Source organism: Chelonoidis abingdonii, chromosome 1 (assembly GCF_003597395.2).
Source record: "Chelonoidis abingdonii isolate Lonesome George chromosome 1, CheloAbing_2.0, whole genome shotgun sequence".
Lineage (NCBI taxonomy): Eukaryota > Metazoa > Chordata > Testudines > Testudinidae > Chelonoidis > Chelonoidis abingdonii.
In genome coordinates, this window is record NC_133769.1 from 162,378,397 (window position 1) to 162,397,794 (window position 19,398).

A 19,398-nucleotide genomic window follows, 5' to 3' on the forward strand; every position below is an offset into this window, starting at 1 on the left:
TGCAAAGATACATTGGAAGATAACAGTAAAGCCAATCCTGGTTCTGATTCAGGAAATCACCTGAGCACACGCTTAAAGTTAAACACCTGCATTAAGTGATGTGCCATATTGGAGCCTCTGTGATGTTCCATATCATGGAGCTGGGCAGAGCTCAGCAAGCAGGCTGATTTAGTTACCACGGACTGTAATATACATCCTCAGAAGGAGTCCTGGAAAATTCCTTGGCAGTCATATACTAGTTAGATGGCTTGCAAAACATGCTCTGGAGAATGACAGCCATTGGGACTTTGTGCAAGGAACATAACTGAAAGGAAAGGATGATGTCTAGTAGTTTTCAGTTCTATGTGTGGTTAATTTTTTACTGATTTTCATAAAGAAATAGACAATGAAAAGTACTGACATTTTTGTTTCTTTTTGTCTCAGTCTCTATTATTTATAGAGACCCCTAAGAAAGCTCAAAATGAAATGACTTTCACTAGTAAGTTTGTGGCCTGTAATAGGGTGCTCGAAAGGCTGGGTGGCCTAGTGATTGGCACACCTGACATCTGGCAGCTGGTTTCCCTGGCAGAAGTGCCTCACTCCTTAAAGAGGAATAGTAGGGGAACCCAGGCCCCCCTCCTTCTCCAGGTCCGAACCCAGGGCCCTGTGTGAAGCAACACTGGCAGGATCCTCCCAGCAGAGAATCTAAGTCCGCTGCCCTGGGCTACTTCCTACCTCTGTTTCCTCAGTTTGGGGTATGGCCTCTGTAGTCCAAACAGTCTGTAGTGGCTCGACTCAAGTGACACCCCTGGTGGACTTTTTGTGGCATCCAGCCCCAGCCCTCCCTCTTGGTGGCAGCAGATGTAATATTGCAAGGTCTTAACTCCATAATGTTTCTGTGGTTTAGTCACACAGTTCACTCACTGCTGCGTGTTCCTTGTTCTCCTCTGCAGTCTCCCTCAGTCAGGGACTTGGTGCTTCTCCCTAGTGCTGACCTGGCTGGCAGCCTCCTAGTGATGCTCCTAGAGCTCCTGTCAGCCTCCTAAAGCTGTCTCCTGTCTCTTCACCAGTCAGCCCTGAAGTGAGCCAGGTTCTCTGGCTTTCTTCCCCCTCCAGGCCCAACACTGGCTGCAGGTATAGCGGGGCAGGGCTACCTGGGCCCATGGATGCTCTTTAACCCTTTTTGTGCTGGTGTGAAGTTTCTCAGCCTCATCACATCACCCTTTTAAATGTGGTGAAGACTGATTGCTCCCTGATCTCACGTTTTTCTAATGGTGCTTAGCAGTCGCATGATGACTAGATGACCTCCTGAGGTCTCTTCCAACTCTAATCTTCTATGATTCTATGACATTTTTTAAAAAAGCTTCTTTATTAAGACTCTTTCTTTCTTTTCTTTTTCTACTGTTGATTCAGAAGACAAGATAAACGTTTTTTTTTTTAGGCCCTACGCAAATATTTGTTTCTATTTTGAGGTAGTGGGTTATTTTATTTTTTCAAGATTGAATTTCAGAACCTTTTGCTCTTCATTTGCCCCTGCCCCCCCTCCACCATCCTAAGTTAAATTTTAAAATTAGTGAACGTTTCTGATGTTCTTGACAGAACTTTAAAGCAGTTTCTGAGTTATCACAATTTCTCTTTCCCTTCTTTGGTAGAGTCCATAGTTCAAGATATTCCATGGACTGCAGCTACTGCCTGCTAGTATTTGAAGGCCTGTGGAAAGGCAGCGGACATGCCAGCAGCTGTCAAGCTTGACCTAATATCTGTATTGTTTCTCAGTTCACTAATGAATGGAGCAGATTGTTGATCTTTGCACTATAAGAATGTGGTCATGATTTCGAGGAACAACTGCCCATCTGTCTCTGGAGTCATTTCTGAGTGCAGTCTGTACTTCCTTTGGGATGGTGGGGAAGAGGAGCTTTAGAGATTTGAAATGAAAAAAAAAAAAAAGTAAATGGGACAAAATCATCTATTGAGTAAAATCCATTGATTGCAATGAAGTTACACCAAGGATGATTGTGGCCCAGTAATTCCATGGTGTAGAATTGTACATCGGACAGGCTGTGGGCTGGTTTACACCATGGGGGAAAATTGATCTTAGATACGCAACTTCAGCTACGTGAATAACGTAGCTGAAGTCGAAGTATCTAAGATTGAATTACTCACTGTCCTCACGGCACGGGATCGATGTTCGTGGCTCCCCCTGTCGATTCCGCAACTCCGTTCAGGTTGGTGGAGTTCCAGAATCGATATAAGCGCATTCGGGGATCAATATATCGCGTCTAGATGAGATATATATCGATCCCCCAGCAATCGATTGCTACCTGCCAATACGGCAGGTAGTGAAGACGTAGCCTGTGACTGTGATGGGCTTATGTAGACAGTGCTGTTGTTTCTTGAAATCTCTTGATTGTGTGTGGTCCCAGAATTGCAGCATTAATTGTACTCGTAGCATGATAGCATTTCCTCCTGAGTAGGATTGATACTGAACACCTATCCTGAGATTGACAACATTGTCCCAGTTTGTCAGGGTGACCGCAGAGCCCATAAGCACAGTTAGAGATTACTTTAGGGAGTTCTGAAACATAATTAGTGTGTTGATGTGTGTGACATCTTGGAGTGATGTTTGAAGCATAGCTTTTTCTGTCTGCCAGGCCAGTAAATAACATCCAGTGTTTCCATTCATGTAAAACATAACAGGTAAGCAAAATACACAGAGAAATGTTTTTACTTCAACCACATGGTTCAAAAATCTTTGGGCTAAATTTTCAATATGACACGCACCGAGTTCTATGAACCAAGAACTGTCAAATTGCATGTCAAATTGGGCAGGTAATTTTACTAGTACACTTATTATCACTTCAGTAGGCAGCATTTAAGAGCATAAACTTTATTGCAGGCTAAATGAGAGAGCAAAGATAACTTGGCAATCTTGCATCATGGTCATCTAGTGAAGCAGGTAAGTATGTATTAAAGATAGTTAGTTAGAGAGGGGAGTGTCAGCTAGTGGGTAGCAAAGAGTCAAGAAGCCAAGACTTTGGGGTTCAACTCTTGGCTCTGGAAGGGAGGGAATATAGCTTAGCAGTCAGAGCAGGGGACAGGAAGTCAGCAGTGGAGCTGTGTAAATCTCAGCATTTTCACACTAGAGGGAATTGTGCACAACCTCCTTGGTTTTTATTCACACCTCCTTGGGTTTGCTGTGAGTTTCAGGTTCAGACAAACCTAAAAGCCCAAGGTAAAACTCAGTTGAAACCACCAAAGTTTTCTTTTCTTTTTTTTTCAAGTTGAAGCCACTGAATTTCACTAGTTTTGATGCAAATCTATAACTTTTTGCCATATTCATTTGACACTGGAGCCAGATTTGCTTGTAAGGTTTGTGATCCTCTATAAACCCGATCTAAGAAATATTCCCATTGATAATGAAATCCTGAACCAGGCATGTTTCACCAGCCTTTGAGTTTTGAAGCAAAAAATTGGTCTAGTTCTACTTAGGACTAGCCAGGATTCTGAATTAAGTCCCATCTCAACCCCCAAACTTTGGGAAAGCGCAGATCAAAACTGCTCAGCTTGGCCTATCACTGCAGTGACCCCAAATACTGGGAAGGTCAGATTCAGCTCCAGCTTTCTGCAGTTATGGCACATTTGGACTTGGAATTCCCCCAAGCCCCTGACTTCCATTCCCTGTTCTGACACACTAACTCTTAGTATGTCCCTGACCTTTGGCATGGTGCACCTCAGTTTCTCCATCTGGCAAAGGAGGATAATGCTTACAAGTAGGTCATCATGTAATGGTAAGGCTTAATTAATGAATGTTTGCTTAGAGCCGTGGATCCTTGGATGAAATGGTATAAGGGCATAGAATCATTATTGCTATTGTTATTAACTATGTGCTTAAACCTAGACAATGTATTTGCACATGTAAGTAATTATGATGCACTTCAAGGCATTCTGTTTGTAATGCTTTGCTTTCCATTTCCTTCAAATCAAATTACTGAGGGATAGATTTGATTTCCACATCATTTTGAAAATATTTTCTTTTTCTTTTTTTAATTTCCTTTGTATTAATTTTTGTCAAAGTTCAAAACATAAACCACTATGACTAAATGCATAAAACCAAACAACCCCCCCCAAAGAATAATAAAATTAAAGACAGCGTAAGATCATATGCATTCAAACAATATAAATCATATCTAACAAACATGGTTGTAATAATATACCTTATCCATGTCTGATCCACTAATAACAAATACTTATTCAGAGTACAAATAACTTATTCTTTTTCCTAGAGAGGGAGGGAGAAACAGACCCCACATTCAAATTATATCTTGCAGTCTAAATAAATATGAAAAAGTTGCCAAATTTTATAATGAAAATATGAGATTGTTGGGATTTTATGTCTTTTAGCAATAATAAGACTGAAGAAAGAAGGGCAGCTTTTACTGCTAATACGGGGCCTGATCCCATAGCCTTTCCATGAGTAGGCCTGCTGCCTTCAATCAGACTGCTCATGTGTTAGACCCGAAGGCACAGGCTGAGGTTATTTTTAATGCTTTTTCCATAATACTGTACAAAGTATTTCGAAGTGTAGGTTTGACAAGAAAATTATAATTAATATGTGTGGCCAGTTTAAAAAGATTGCTATGAAAGGAAAAATTGTTACTAGAAGGTAATTAATATTTTCATCACAGCATCAAGTAAAAATAGGTTTTTGTCTTCTTCTCATTTCCTTTCTGATTACAGAGGCAATTATTGTTTGTGTAAAGGAATAAGATCATCTTCCCTGTCCCTCACTCTGGCTACATCACTTTTTTTTTTTTTTTTTTAATTCTCCCTCTGCCTCCCTCTGTTTCAGTTCAATTCATTTCCATTCCAGGAGGATTCGTTGGCATGACAAGCTATACAGGTGCTGCCAAAGTAAAAGAAAGTCAGTCAGCCACCCACCTCCATATATCTGTGGAGGATAGTATGACCCAGAGTAACATACTGTGCTTGGGGTTTGATTCCTTGTGTCCCTTTATCATTAGTGCTCATTCCTGATCTGGGAGCATAATGCCACCTTTGCCATCTCTCTCCTGTCTCCCAGGCTTGGGCACTGTTTTGCCTCATTGCTTTCTGATGAGAACTTATCTTTTATGATTCCTGATAATTGGAGGAAATATCTTTCTCACACTTCCTCCTATTAGGGACTTTGGAGTAGAAAGTCTCCCTTTGTGTCCATCTCTCCTTTGTCTCAGTAGCTGAACAGTCTCTCATCTCTGATTTCAGACTGTGGTTTGTACCTGTAAGTTTTCACCTCTAGATTGTGGTCGCTGATTTGGTAAGTATCTGCTCTAGTTTTGCATATTTCATTATGGTGAAGAATCTGCTATTGTGATAGCCTGCGAGGTACGCTAAGAGCAGCCTAACTAGGCTGTACTCTGCTATCATTTGATCCCTGATCCTTTTAGGATTCCGTGACAAGGGGGTGGGGCTAACTCAGGGAGAGCAGGGTTTAAAAAGACAGCTGCTAAGTGACCAGATGTATTAATGAACAGGAGCAGCAAATGGGAGTTTTCTGAGGGAGCGTGAGAGCCAGATATGCCTAGCAAGCATGTGCTAAACTTATGCCAATAAACACCCCATCCCCCTCCAGAAAAACAAAACAAACAACAAAACCCTCAGTAGTAAAAAGAGCACAGGCAGAAGTCCAGCAGCAGAGTGGGGTCTGTACAATTTATTGCACTCAATGCAGCATGTATGATTACTTGCTTTGTGGGCAGATGGCACATGTGTGCTTTTCAATGCAAGCAACTCATGGCCCTCAGAGACCGAGTACAGGCTCTTGAGACCAGAATGGCTGAACCGAAGGAACTAGGGAGGACAGAGAGGTACATAGAGGAGACTTTCAGGGACATAGCAAAGGGGACCCACCTTCGGTCTGACAGCCTCTGTGCTGTTGAGGAGGAAGAATGTCTTGAGGATGGAGAACATCAAGCTGAAGTGAAGTGGAAACAATCCCATAGTTGGGATCTTTCTTCCAGATGACATCATGGTATCCTCTCACACGGATACGCCTCATGGGTAGAGGACCCAAGTTATTTGGAAGAGAAAAGTAATAGTAATGGGGGATTTGATTATTAGAAACATAGATAGTTGGGTTTGTGATGACTGGGAGAACGCTTGGTAAATTGTCTGCTGGGTGCAAAGGTTGTGTACCTCTCAACACATGCAGATAGACTTATGTGCAGTGCTGGGGAGGAACTGAAGGAACTCAAATAGAAACTGCAGAACTACTAAATGTGGTGTGTAACCTATCGCTTCAGTCAGCCTCTGTACCAGATGACTGGAGGATAGCCAATTTAATGCTGATTTTTAAAAAAGGCTCCAGAGGTGATCCTGGCAATTACAGACCGCTAAGCCTAACTTCAGTACCAGGCAAATTGGTTGAAACTTTAGTAAAGAACAGAATTATCAGACACATAGAGGAACACAATGTGTTGGGGAAGAGTCAACCTGGCTTGTGTAAAGGGAAATCAGCTTCACCTCTCTATTAGAATTTTTTCAGGGGGTCAACAAGCATTTGAACAAGGGTGATCCAGGTGGTATAATGTACTTGGACTTTCAGAAGGCCTTTGACAAGGTCCTTCACCAAAGTTTGCAGATGATACAAAATTACTCAAGATGGTTAAGTCCATAGCTGACTGAAAAGTGTTACAAAGGCAGCTCACAAAACTGAGTGGTGGGCAAAAAAATGGTAGATGAAATTCAATGTTGATAAGTGCAAAATAATGCACATTGGAAAACATAATCCCAGCTAGACATACAAAATCTGGGGGTCTAAATTAGCTATCACCTCACTGTGGATAGTTCTCTGGAAACATCTGCTCAATATGCAGTAGGAGTCAAAAAAGCTAACAGAATGTTAGGAACCATTCAGAAAGGGATAGATAATAGGCCAGAAAAGGTCATAATGCTACTATATAAATCTATGATATGCCTACACCTTGAATACTGTATGCAGCTCTGGTTGCCTCATTGCAAAAAGGGTATATTAAAATTGGAAAAGTACAGAGAAGGGCAACTAAAATGATTAAGGGTATGGAACAGCTTCCATATGAAGAAAGAGTATACTGGAACTGTTCAGTTTGGAAAAGAGATGATTAAGGGGGGATATGATGGTCTATAAAATCATGTATGGTGAGGAGGTGAATAGGGAAATGTTATTTACCCCTTCACATAACACAAGAACCAGGATCAACCAATGAAAGTAATAGCAGGTTTAAAACAAGCATAAGGAAATACTTCTTCACATAGTGCACAATCAGCCTGTGGAACTCCTTGCCAGGGGATGTTGTGAAGGCCAAAAGTATAACTGAATTCAATAAAAAATTAGACAAGTTCATGGAGGACAGCTCCATCAATGGCTATTAGCCAAGATGGTCAGGGATGCAACCCAACGCTTAGAGTTTCCGTAAACCTCAAAGTATCAGAAGCTGGGACTGGATGATAGAGGACGGGTCACTTGATAATTACCCTTATCTGTTTATTCCTCCTGAAACATCGAGCACCCACCACTGTAGGAAGACAAGATATGGGGCTATATGGACCATTGGTCTGACCCAGCGTGGCCAGTCTTATGTTCCAGCTTTGGGTAGGGATCTCTGGAATGTTATGGTTTTCGACTGTGCCTCAAGGCCCTTCAACTCTACCCCTCCCCATCTGGCTGCTTTTGTATGACTGTGCTACTGTCCCAGTTCTTCCAGTGATGGCCACCCATTTCTCAGCTTCTTCCACAAACATCTCAGTGCCTTCTCCCATGCTGCCTCTTACACATGGAACACTGTCCCTGAACTGACAAAGGGCAGCTTCCTTTCCTTCTTAACATCTCTTCTTAAGACCTACCTCTGTTGTGACAATTATTCAAAAAAAAAACAAACAAAAAAAAAGGCCAATTAATAATAAGTGGATTTATGGACGAATGGAGGTAGTTGGCACTTATTTTATCTATATATAAGAATAACAAGAGGGGGAATGTGTGTGTGTATGTTTTGGTGTGTCCTTTGCTTCTCTACTCATCACACGTAACTTGTCTTTTTATAGTATAAATGCAGGGACCATGCCTTCATATGTGTTTGTACAATATGTAGCACAATGGGGTCCCGGTTCTCTCTGGGGCCTCTGGGCACTGCTGTAATATAGGTACTAAATAATAATGTGCATGCTTCTATGATGCCTTTCATCTGTGCATGTCATCTCGTCTGGTGTCCTGTCTCTGACAGTAGCCAATGATACATACCTTACAGCAAGGTGCAAGTAACCCAATGATAGAATAACCCACCTGCAGGGAAAACATCTTCCTATCCCAAATAGCTAGTAGTTGGTTTATGCCATGGAACACAATCTTTATTATTATTTTATTTTATTACTATGATTTATTATTATGGTATATATTATAACTGTGGATGTTCTCAGTCTCCATATACACCTATTTTTAATCCTAGTAAATTTTTGGCCTAAATAATATGTTGTGGCAGTCAGTTCCATAGTTTCCAAGTAGTAATTGTTGTTTGTTTAAATAACATCATGGGCACATGGTGCTCTGCAGATATGAAGCAATATTAGGTCCTTACTCCAGTGAGCGTATAATCTAATATAGGACGTGGAGAGGGAGTAGTAGGATATGAGAACAGAGGTGAAGGTGGAGGTAGAGCCATGAAGAGCCTTGAAAGTCAGGAACAGAATAGAATACACCTTTATTTAGCGCTTTTCAGATTAAAATGATCTGAAAGAACTATATAAAGCAAAGTGCTAGATACTGACGCTGCCATGAATTTGCAGGCAGATGTGACTCATTTCAAAGAGACTTGGTGATCAGAACTTGTTTTATTGAGAGATGGGAGTGTTGTCCAGGTTTCTAGGTCTAGCTCTTTCTGTTCTGAAAAGGGCCATGGCAATCCAGGGCCCTAGAAACACATTGCAGCACCCTCATGCAGAGGTCGCTACACTTGAGCCACATTTTCATGGTTTTCTTTACAGTTGTGTGGGCTAGAAACTTGTGGTGTTTTTCAAGGAAAGCTAAGATTCTGCTGTAGATGCAATGATATGACTACAGGAGGTAGGCCCCTAGGCACAGACCTATAGAACCTCTGCTTTAATATGGCCCTGCCAGAGTCAATGTGGGCAAACCATCAGAGAAATGAAGGCATCTTGAGTTAACCTCTTATCTAACCAATGGTGCTTCTAGTACTGCAGTGCATCCTGGAACTGCCCTGTGATGTCAGCACTGGTTCTTAGCCCAAAATCAGGCATGATATTTGGACCTATGTGGTGGTGGCGGCCCACAGTGTTTTGATCTGAACTGCACTGACACTTTCAGTTACTCTTCCCAGATCAAGATAGTACTTTACTTGTCTCTGTTAGGTACCTAGTGTCTTGTCTTGATTTCCGATGCCTCCCAGCTTGGCCATATTTTAGTTGTCTAAATAGTCTTGGGCTTTAACTTTGTTGGATCTTCCTTGTATAAGTTCCATTCATTTAATCAGGTTGGATACAGGCTCTGATGGGGCCCTGTGTGGTATGCATTGAGCATCTGCCTTTAGGATTCTTGCCAGGCAGCAATTGTGCTTTTGGGAGTTGTTTAAAGATTGAGTATTCGTGTTCAATCAACATAACTAATATTGCAGTATGATAGCATGGACCAATCACAGTTCCGTTTACTTTGTGAGAGAGCAGTCCTGCAAATCTTACTTTCACTAGTAGTCCCATTGAAGACAATGGTTCAGCTCATGTAAGTAGGGGCAGATTTCTCATGTATTGCAGGATGGAGACCTTAAACTGTAAGACCTCCTGTGCAACATATCCCAAATAATGTATCCTCTTCAGAGACTGACAGGAGCAGGTATTTAGGAATAACAGCACCTAGTCTGTGGTGTGATCAGAAGGCATTCTCAGTGGAAATTTCACCCAATTCTGTCCACGGCACATGAAGCACCATTTCTTTATATGACCAAAAAGTTTTATTCCAGTGCACTTTATTTAAAAGTAGTACACTATAGTGAAATGTCTTTCACTGGCAACACAACCAGTGTAACCATCACACATACACAGAGTACTTGATGCAGTCCCTGTACACTATGGAACATATGCCGCCTGTCACGGAGTTTGAGGGAGACAAGGCCCTGCACCCCCGGCTTCCTGCAATTCACCATGACTCTCAGCCAGCCAGTAAAACGGAAGGTTTATTTAGATGACAGGAATATAGTTCAAGACAGGTCTTGCAGGTACAGATAACAGGACCCCCTAAGTCAGGTCCATGTTGGGTCCAGGGGGGCCTATCTGGCCCCCCTCTATTTCCCCAGCCAGCTCCAAACTGCAACCTCCTCAATCCCTCCTCTGCCTTTGTCTCTTTCCTGAGCCAGGAGGTCACCTGATCTCTTTGTTCTCCAGCATCTTCAGCTGGCAGCTTTGCAGGGGAGGGGTCCAGGCCATCAATTGCCAGGAGACAGGGTGTCAGCCATTCTCTGTGCAGATGGCATCACACTTGCCCCCTAGGGCTCTGTAACAATCACGCACCCCTAGACACTAGAGAAATGCATTGAGAAAACTGAGGCATCCACACAGCACTCAGAGAAATCATTAAGAACATTCCCACTTCATCACCCCCCCATCATACGTTATAGACCAGCTGTGCAAGTGTAACCCACATACCTTCTGGGTGTGGTGCTCTGTCCCATCTAGTGTCACTGAGACCACTTAGAGAGAGTTAAATGAGTTTGTTCTATAGCCTTAGCTAAGAGCCAGTTGGCTTTTAACTCATGCAGTAGAGGTTCATGCACTAAGCTCCAGAGGTCCCAGATTCAATTCTGCCTGTTGACGACGGGGTCTGTCAGTGTAACACAAGCCTCATGCTGGGAAATATATACAAATGTGCATGTTTGCACACACCCACACAGTACCCCTTGAATGCAATCATCATGTGTTGGGGAAGTGCAAATGGACAATATCTGGTGCAGCCATCAACATGGGAATATTCATTCATATACACACACACACACTACTGTTGGCACAGCCACCACTGTTTGCAAAAATACACATATGATGACACATCACACATCAGAGAGAAACACAGACTATACCCCATCCAGCCATTACACCTTGAAAATAGATATAAAATGCCAAGTCAGTATGAATACACAGCTCATAACAGCCTAAGAGAATAGATCACACCACAGCCAGGTACATCTGTTCTTGGTACTAACCATTGTCGTTAACTTAAAACATTTAAAATCACTGAGCTTCTTCAGGTCTAGGGACAGATTATTCTAAGAAGAATCTGCTAAATAGATTTACCAATTCAGGGAGTGGGGACCGCGACTACATTAAAGTGATACATCTTGCATCTCAAAGGCTGTAGGCTGTTTTCAGAGGAACAGTCTGAATGAAGAACGACACTAACACTGTATAGCAATTTCTTTATCTCTGTTTAAATGTGGAAGTGAAACCCTTGAATTAACAATGATGGTGCCAAGCTGGAAAGCAACTTGTTAGTAAAAAATCATATTTGCCTTGCACTGTGGGCCACCAAATAACACATACCCTCTCCTCAAATTGGTCTATGAGAAGTTAAGATCTCAGTGAGGCTGGACTTCAAGTTGTCCAGTTCAGCTAAAGAAATAAAAGCTACAGCCCTTGCTTCACAGAGCTCTTCGCTTTCTAAGAAAGAAGAAATTACCAATGTCTCCTTGTCTCATTCTCTTCCTGTCTGGGCCTGTGGTGTTATTGCAGTGCAATGAAATTTGGATTACAAGCACCAGTAGAGCCGATTACTGTGGCTCTGTGATGAAGGATCCTAAGAAAGTGTCTAGAAGACGGGTGATGCTTTGACTTACATGCTTCAGTTACTGCTGGTGTGATGTGTTTGTGCTGTGCAAGAGGTGTTCCACCCAGGCTTGGGAAAAGAATGTATAAGTGTTCTCCGGGCAGTGGGAGAGGGACTGTTTGCCCGATCTGTGTAAAGAGGAATAGAGGAAGTGGGCTAGGACCAAATGATTCTGGTAGAAATAGATTTATTAAATAGCATCTTAGACTTTTTTTTTTTTTTTACAAAACTGAGATATTGCAAGAGCAGGTCCCATTACTCAACTCATTCTATATTGGTTCAGAACAGATCCAAGGAAAAGGACAGAGGTTTAACTTGTGTTCCCAGGAGTCACAACAAAGTAACAAAATCCAGCTGCACCTTGCAACTGACAGGACCTATTGACTGACTAAGAGGGCTAGAATCTGGGACAGCACACAGAAGAGGAAGTTCAAGCATGGATTCTGCACGTCTCCACCCGGATTCTCAGCTTTGTCAGGCAGAGAAGCTGAGGTGTGCTGAACCTCGAGGGAGCAAAAAGCTGCAGATGTGCATGAGGGGCAGTGCCGATTTCACATCATATTCTCCCCGAGAAGGCACTTCACTTTAGTGATTAGCCTGTGCGGTTAGGAAAGAGGTGGAGACAGTTGCTGCCACAGTATCACCATCCCACAACCCTGCAAGGGTTTCTGAGATGAAGCAGTTCTGACCCTGTCTGCATGAGCTTTTCTAGCATCTTCCCCACTGTTGAGTAAGCTTGCTGGGCTGGTTTGGTGGCAGCTGAGGATTCTGCCTCAACACTATGGTGGTGCAAAGTGACTTTAAGTGTGGACTAGTATCTGATCTGTGGTTACTTGAGCTACTGTTCCTGATCATTAAAGGCCAGATTATCATCTCCGATGGAAAAATCCAAAGGAGGAGGCTGGTGAGGAGACCTTTGTGGAGTTTTCCAGGAGCTAGCCCATCTGATTGGAGGAGTTTGAAGCATCATGGATTTTGAGGCCCTTTGGGAGGGAGATCACTTTCACATGGAGACAAGAGCCATCCTACATGGGCAACTGCCTTTGTGTGGGCACCCACCCTTAATGCCTTTGTGTGGGCACCCACCCTTAATGCTGTACAGTTGGTGGGAATCCTGAGGGAGGTAATATAACTCCCAATTGTGTTACCCCCTGACTGCATGTACACATTGAAATTCTTGGGCTCTGCATAGGCAGTGTCCTAGAGAGCGGCATCAGCCCCGTTTCTCCTCTGCCCCAATCTTTGAAGTCCACAGTGCTCCATCTCTGCAAAGCAACACTGGAACGGCATCTGCTTGGGTTAAGAGGTGGAGGCAAAGTGCTGCAGAGGTGACCATCTTGTATATCAGCCGGGGGAGATGGAGACATTCTGCAAACAAATCCCAGAGGGAAGATCTCTGCTTCTAGTTCATGTCATCAGTACCCTCAGCATATGCCTAATACAGCAATTTTGGGTCAGGGTAGGGGAAGTAAACTCCTTTGCAAGAAAAAACAGCTAATAAAGTTGCCAAGAACAGATATTTTATAATTTGTGCTGAATCTCTGCTGGAAAACATGAACAGCAATGAAGCTGAGAAGACACTAAAAGAATTTCGGGGCAAAGTGCCAGACGCCCAGACGGAAGCAGAATGTGGACCAAAAAGATTGCGACAATCGGATAATTATGGTTTATGAATTTCAGCTTTAATCTGTAGTTCAGTGAGTCCTGATTAAATATCTGTTAAACACAATTAAAGTTTGTTTTTGTATTTCACCGTCTTGATCAGAATAATTAGAGACTGCGTGTTTCATGTCAAAAGTAGCAAGAGGAATTTTAGTGAATGAACATCGTTTTTAAAAGCCATTTGTAGCACCAGCTGTTGGCATTATTTTATATTTTAGTGTTATCAGCATAAAGACGGGTCCTCTTGATGCTGATCGCTTTCCAGCAGGACCAGGATGTTGTTCTCCTATATTGAGCCCAAGCTGAAATTTTAAAGGCACAAGTTGGGAACCATGCTTGACCGCAGGGCTGTTTGGAGAGTGGGGCTTTGGAATTGTGATATTAAGACCACACACTTAAATGGTGGAGGATGAGAAGTGCTGTAAATAGGTCGTGTAGCACCCTGCATGTGCTGTTCTGTCAGAGATGCTTCACATAGATTATGTGATGAGTGGTGGGAAAGAACTGTGCAAAGGGCACATATCTGATGATCTGAGTTTGAATTCCCTCATGACATCTTGGCAGAAGCTCATAGAGTCCCATGGCTTAGGTGTTAGAGTGATATCCCATAAAGATAATTATGGTAGCATGATAAATGCTCTTGGGAAGGAAGCATTAGATTCTACCAGTGATCTTTAGCCAAGGCAACAGGCTGAGGTGATGAGCCCATGCAGAGGCTGAAAATGATTGACATATTCATTTCCATTACTCCAAGAAGTTCACAAGTACATTGTTATTCCACAGTGGGAGTTTCACCTGAGTAAGGAGTTCAGGATAAGGCCTTCTAAGCTCTTCTATCAAAGGATGAGAAGTGAAAATCAGGAAAGATTTGAAAGGGAAAATAGGAATGAAATGGGAAGAAGATAGGATGATGGCAAATAAAAGGGAGACCCATTTGGATACAAGTTCTGTATATGGGAGATTTTTTCAAGGAGCTGAAGTTTATGCGAGTGCCACCTGCATGTGGGAAGAATGTATAAAGAAGTTTTAGGATTTTTGAGCCCTTTGGTTCTTTGAATATTTGTGACGCTGACCATAATCAGCCTTAATCTGTCTCTTCTTACCACTTCAAGTGAATTTTCTGTCACATTCAGTTGTTGCTGAATGCATCTTTGAGATGTTTTAGTCAAGAGGATAAGGAACAAGTCTCAGAGAATCTTAGAATTTAGAGATGGAAAATACCTATTGGCGATACTTGACAGCCAATACGTGTTTCTTTCCTATAGTAAGCACATTTTTACTGTTCTGTGGAGTCTAATTTCAGATTTCCCAAGTCATGGGTTTTCCACTACTTGTCTAAGGGGAAATGTCTCCTGCTTTGAGACTTTAACTGATGTCAGCCCAAGGAGAGCAGAAGTTATTGGGTTGTGTATAAGATGAATAGACAGAGTCTTCAGTTGTTCTTTGAGTAGTGTCACTTGGGTGCCTCACGTCACGATGTTTGCATGCCCTTGTACTCTTGAGCAGAGATTGTCAGTGTATGTGGGTCTGCCCCTGTGCCTCTTGACACCTTAATGGTGAAAGGGTATATAGGGAAGGGGCAGACCTGCTGCCACTCTAGTTCTTCTGAAGTGCCTGCAGCTTGAGTTGGAGCATCAGAGTGTCCATTAGCTTCCTATGCAGCTCGTTACCTCTCTTGCTTTATCTTTTCTTTGGTATTTTCTTTATTTTCTGTTGTTTAACATTGATTGTGCTTTTAGGCAATGTGTGTGTGGGGATGTGTTCCTCTTCCTTCTTCATTTGCTCATTCTGGGCCTTTGGGGTTTTTTCCCCACACGTCTTGATCCATGGCCTCATGTATAGGTTGTGCCCAAGACCTCAGGCTTCAAATCCTGCCAGACTTGCCATAGGTCTTTCCCTACAGCGAAGGACATTCAAGCTATCTCTGCTGTCTGGGAAAGACACTCATGCCCTCCAAACATAAGATCTGCTCAGATTTTAAATGCAGACCTAAGAAATTGAGGGAGGACAGACTAAAATTCCTGCTAATGGAGCACTTTCGGAGACCCGCAGGGTCCAGTTCACCCCCTTGTACCTTGGATCCAATTGACCACAGAGCCCTGGCAACAGTGTCTACTGCAATGGTAATGAAAGACCCTGGGGACCCTTCAGAACCATCTAGACCCTCAAAGAATAAAAGATCCAATTCTCCAGAATGGGATAAGACAAGGGCAGTGTCACACACACACACACCCCCCACAGTGGGTCTCAGGAGATCTCACATATCATACAGTTACTGCTGAGGCTTCCATCACCTCTGGTATCAAGACCATGGCACAAGCTAAGAAGACTGTGCCATATACTGAGAATCATCAGGTAAACAACTTGGAGCAGTACCAGCACTGTTCTCAGTGCCTTCAAAACACAAGAACTCCAGACCCTATCCAGAGTCCCTGGTACTTTTCAGGCTGCTATTCCATGAGGACCTTTGACTCTTATAACAGCCTGAATCACTATTACTGCAGGGTTATTGAGAGACACTCTCAACTGGTACCAACTCACCTTCTGAAGCCTATTTATCCTCTGATCCTACTTCAGTGGTGACTCATCCTCCAGAACCAACACAGTCATGAGCCCCACACAGTCTTTGATGTTACAGAGAGACATTTCTAGCTGGTAGCAACGCTACATCCTCCTGTGCTGTCTCACCAGCCAACCAACTATTGACCTCCAGATATTGGCGCAATTACAGGACCCTCTCCAGACCCAAGTACCAACTCAACCATCTGTAGAGGCACCGCTTGCCCCTCTAATAGACATGGGTGATGATACCTCATCCAATTCAAGGTTCCTTGTCCTTCCAGCCTCCATCCCTTGAAGTACACCCGGAGAACAGAACTCTCAGCAGGAGAAACTCTCACCTGGCTATCCTGGTAAGGACAACTTTGGGGCCCTGCCTCCTTCCCTTATGCCCCACCACAGTGGGCATATTGGAAACCAGGGGCCCCTTATGGTGACCAGTTCTACGGCGTCCCATCTTGTAAGGGCACATCAGGAACAACCTCAGCTCTTGGGTCCTGCTCCATAGGAGAATTTTTTAAAGGAGCAAGAGCCAGCTCAGAAAGAAGAAACAGCACCTTCCCACAAATCCTCCTCCTCCTCATCATCAGATGAGGCTGTCGTGCCTCTCTCACCATCTTATACTGATTTATTAATTCTATTGGTAAAGATGCAGTGATCCCAACATTCCCTGCTGGACATCCTTCATACATCTCCTCACAACAAAATTGCCTTGTCCATCTATGATTCTTTTTTGACCCTGGCATGTATGGTGTGGCAAACTCCAGTTGCTATACTATCTACATAGAAACTGGCTGACAAAAAATGGCCCAATCCACCCTTGGCACTTTTCTGCTGAGACTGGGAGGAAAGTGCAGTTATTTTTCTTGTGAGGTGATGATTTATTTACTAGGAGCTGGACTGAGGCCACCAAATAGTCATCTTCTAGTAACAACTTAAGCCACACCAAACCTGGGCAGGATTTGAACCACTGATATACTAGTGAAGGTCTTTATGGTTCATTACTAATCTCTAGAGCCATCCCATCTGCCAGCAGCTTAATGTTTTAACAAGCAAGTTTTGAGGTTAGATGGAAAATGTTAATATGGAAAGAATTGGCCTACCAATAGTTTGATGCTGAAAATTAATTTTAAACACTGACCACTTTCTTGTAACTTCTCACTTAGGTCTCCAACTAAAGAGAAAAAAATAGTGCAAGAAAAGACAAGATTTCTAAATTAGCTTTCCAAGAAAACTGTAGTTACTTTAACTCCTAAATGAAATCAAGGTTAATGGTGAAAGAGTTGAACAGAATTTAAAAATCGAAGATACTTTGGAAGATAACCGTAAAGGCATATCAAAAATATAGTTGTCTTTTTTTTAATAAACTACAAGCGCTGAAGATACAGTGCCCCCAATAGAGCTGAAGGAGAAAGGATCAAAGCAGATTATCATTTGAGTCTGTTTAAGCTAGAAAGGATATCTGGAGTAAATCTAGGAAGAGATGTGTTTTGGATGAACCTTTCATAGCATTGGGATTGTTTACTAAGTTTTGAAGCCGAGGTATGATAAAAATGATTGGATTGCTCTAGGGAAAGAGAAAGAGGATATTCATTTCAGAGCATGAAAAGGCCAAACTTGTCTAGCTGTGGAATGTGGTAGAGTATGGACAGAACATCCATGATGACCTACTTTTAAGAAATACTAGAAAGTGTACAGTTTCCTTGTTTTCCTCATAAGATGATTATTGTGGTGAGGCAAATGGCATTCACAGGATGTTTGGATGAAAAGATTGTTTTTGCTTTTTGTTAAAAACAAAAATAAAGGCATGAGAAGTCAATGAGACTGCACATATGAAAATGAGAGAAGAATTTGGACCTCTGACTCTTCTGTTATCTTTTCATGTGTTCTGATTGACTCCGATCTGATATTCAGCGCCAGTTGCTTAAATCCATCCAGCTGGATGAGTGAACTAGTCCAAATCTATTACTCCCATATTTGGGATCATTAATGTCAGCATGGTATGTGGTTCTCAGAAATGGTCTCCTTTATAAGAGGTGTGAGCAGTAACTTATAATTCAGTAGCTGCAGGTCTTTCATAATGCATGTACAACCCCAGTGAAACAGGATCAATGTATTCCCTTGGCAATAGCATTCGTAGGTCTTCTGTAGTGGTTTATCCCGTGCCTGAGGCTCATATCTCTTTCAGAGAAGCATTGACAGCTGTGATGAATGAGAGTAACTGGGAAGAGGCATGTCTAGGTGTTTAAACAGATCAGATTTCTTTTTATAGAACAGTAAATCTTAGGTCACAAATCGAGCCATCCTATCTTCATGGAAAATCTGGATCAATTCCATGCTACTTAAGTATTAGCTGGAAAAACTCAAGGGTAGTTACACACTGACATTAACAAGGGAGTGTTCTTTATAGTCTTTATACATTGTGTAGCTCTGAGTTCACATGAAGCTGTGAATGAGTGCCATTTGCCCATGTTGAGTTGCCTCCCTTGTCAGGAGGAAAGATTGTGCATCCATCACTATTATTTACAATGAAACTCATTACCTGCCAGCCAATAAACATCTCATTCACACCGTCTTCAATTAATTACAAAGTGACTAGAAGAATCAGGATCAGTTTGAATTGGAAAATGATTGTCAATTATCATGAGAATGGAGTGTAGCATTCAGAACTACAGGGTGCTTAGACCAAAATAGAGAATCATGGCATATGAGGTTGTGTAGTATCTATGGAACATAGTTTCATAGTCCAAAGGAGGGATGGCAGTTGGCCACATTGTAGCATATTGTAGGTTCCATTTGGCCAGAGGTCTTCCTGTGACCACCTGGTTTTTTTTCACATACAGAGCATCCTCTGCTCTGAGGAGCTTAGTATTGCAGGCCAAATTTTCTGAGTTGCTTAGTCTAAAGATGCAGGTAAGTGTCTAGTGAAATTTGTAAAAGTATCTAAGCAGGTTAGGCACCTAACTCCCATTTGAAATTACTGGGAGGTAGGATCCTAACATACTTAGGTACTTTTGAAAATCTCACGAGGTGGCTATCTGCTTCTTCAGGTACTTAAATACCTTTGAAAATCTGACACTGGGTTACCACATTAACTAATGTCACAGAAACAGTCATTGGTAGAATTCTCAGTACCTTCCAGTCTGGTCCCATATAAGCTTCAGTCTGCTGCTTTCAAACTACAGCAAAACCTTCTTCAGCAGCTCTGCTTTGAGCAGGGGAAAGTAGGCTGTAGTGCTGGAAGGGGCTTCAAACCATTACGCAAGTGCTAAAGGAGCCTTGAACAATGAGGAATTGACCCAAAAGCTACCAAGGAAGAAGCTGAACAAGTACTAGGAGGTGAA

General features: G+C 42.5%; 1 protein-coding gene across 12 annotated transcripts in view; it reads left to right on the forward strand.

Annotated features, from left to right (window-relative positions):
* Window positions 1-19,398, forward strand: part of ZBTB20 (zinc finger and BTB domain containing 20) — a 644,993-nt gene that overhangs the window by 407,066 nt on the left and 218,529 nt on the right. The window contains exons 1-2 of one of the 12 annotated variants that reach the window (XM_075072214.1): window positions 2,354-2,935; window positions 5,242-5,293. The exons of 10 other annotated variants lie outside the window; for them this stretch is intronic. The gene's annotated coding sequence lies outside the window, so the exon portion shown is untranslated. Of the gene's footprint in view, window positions 1-2,353; window positions 2,936-5,241; window positions 5,294-19,398 lie in introns of those variants that run through there. One more of the 12 variants, XM_075072182.1, reaches the window with a different exon arrangement.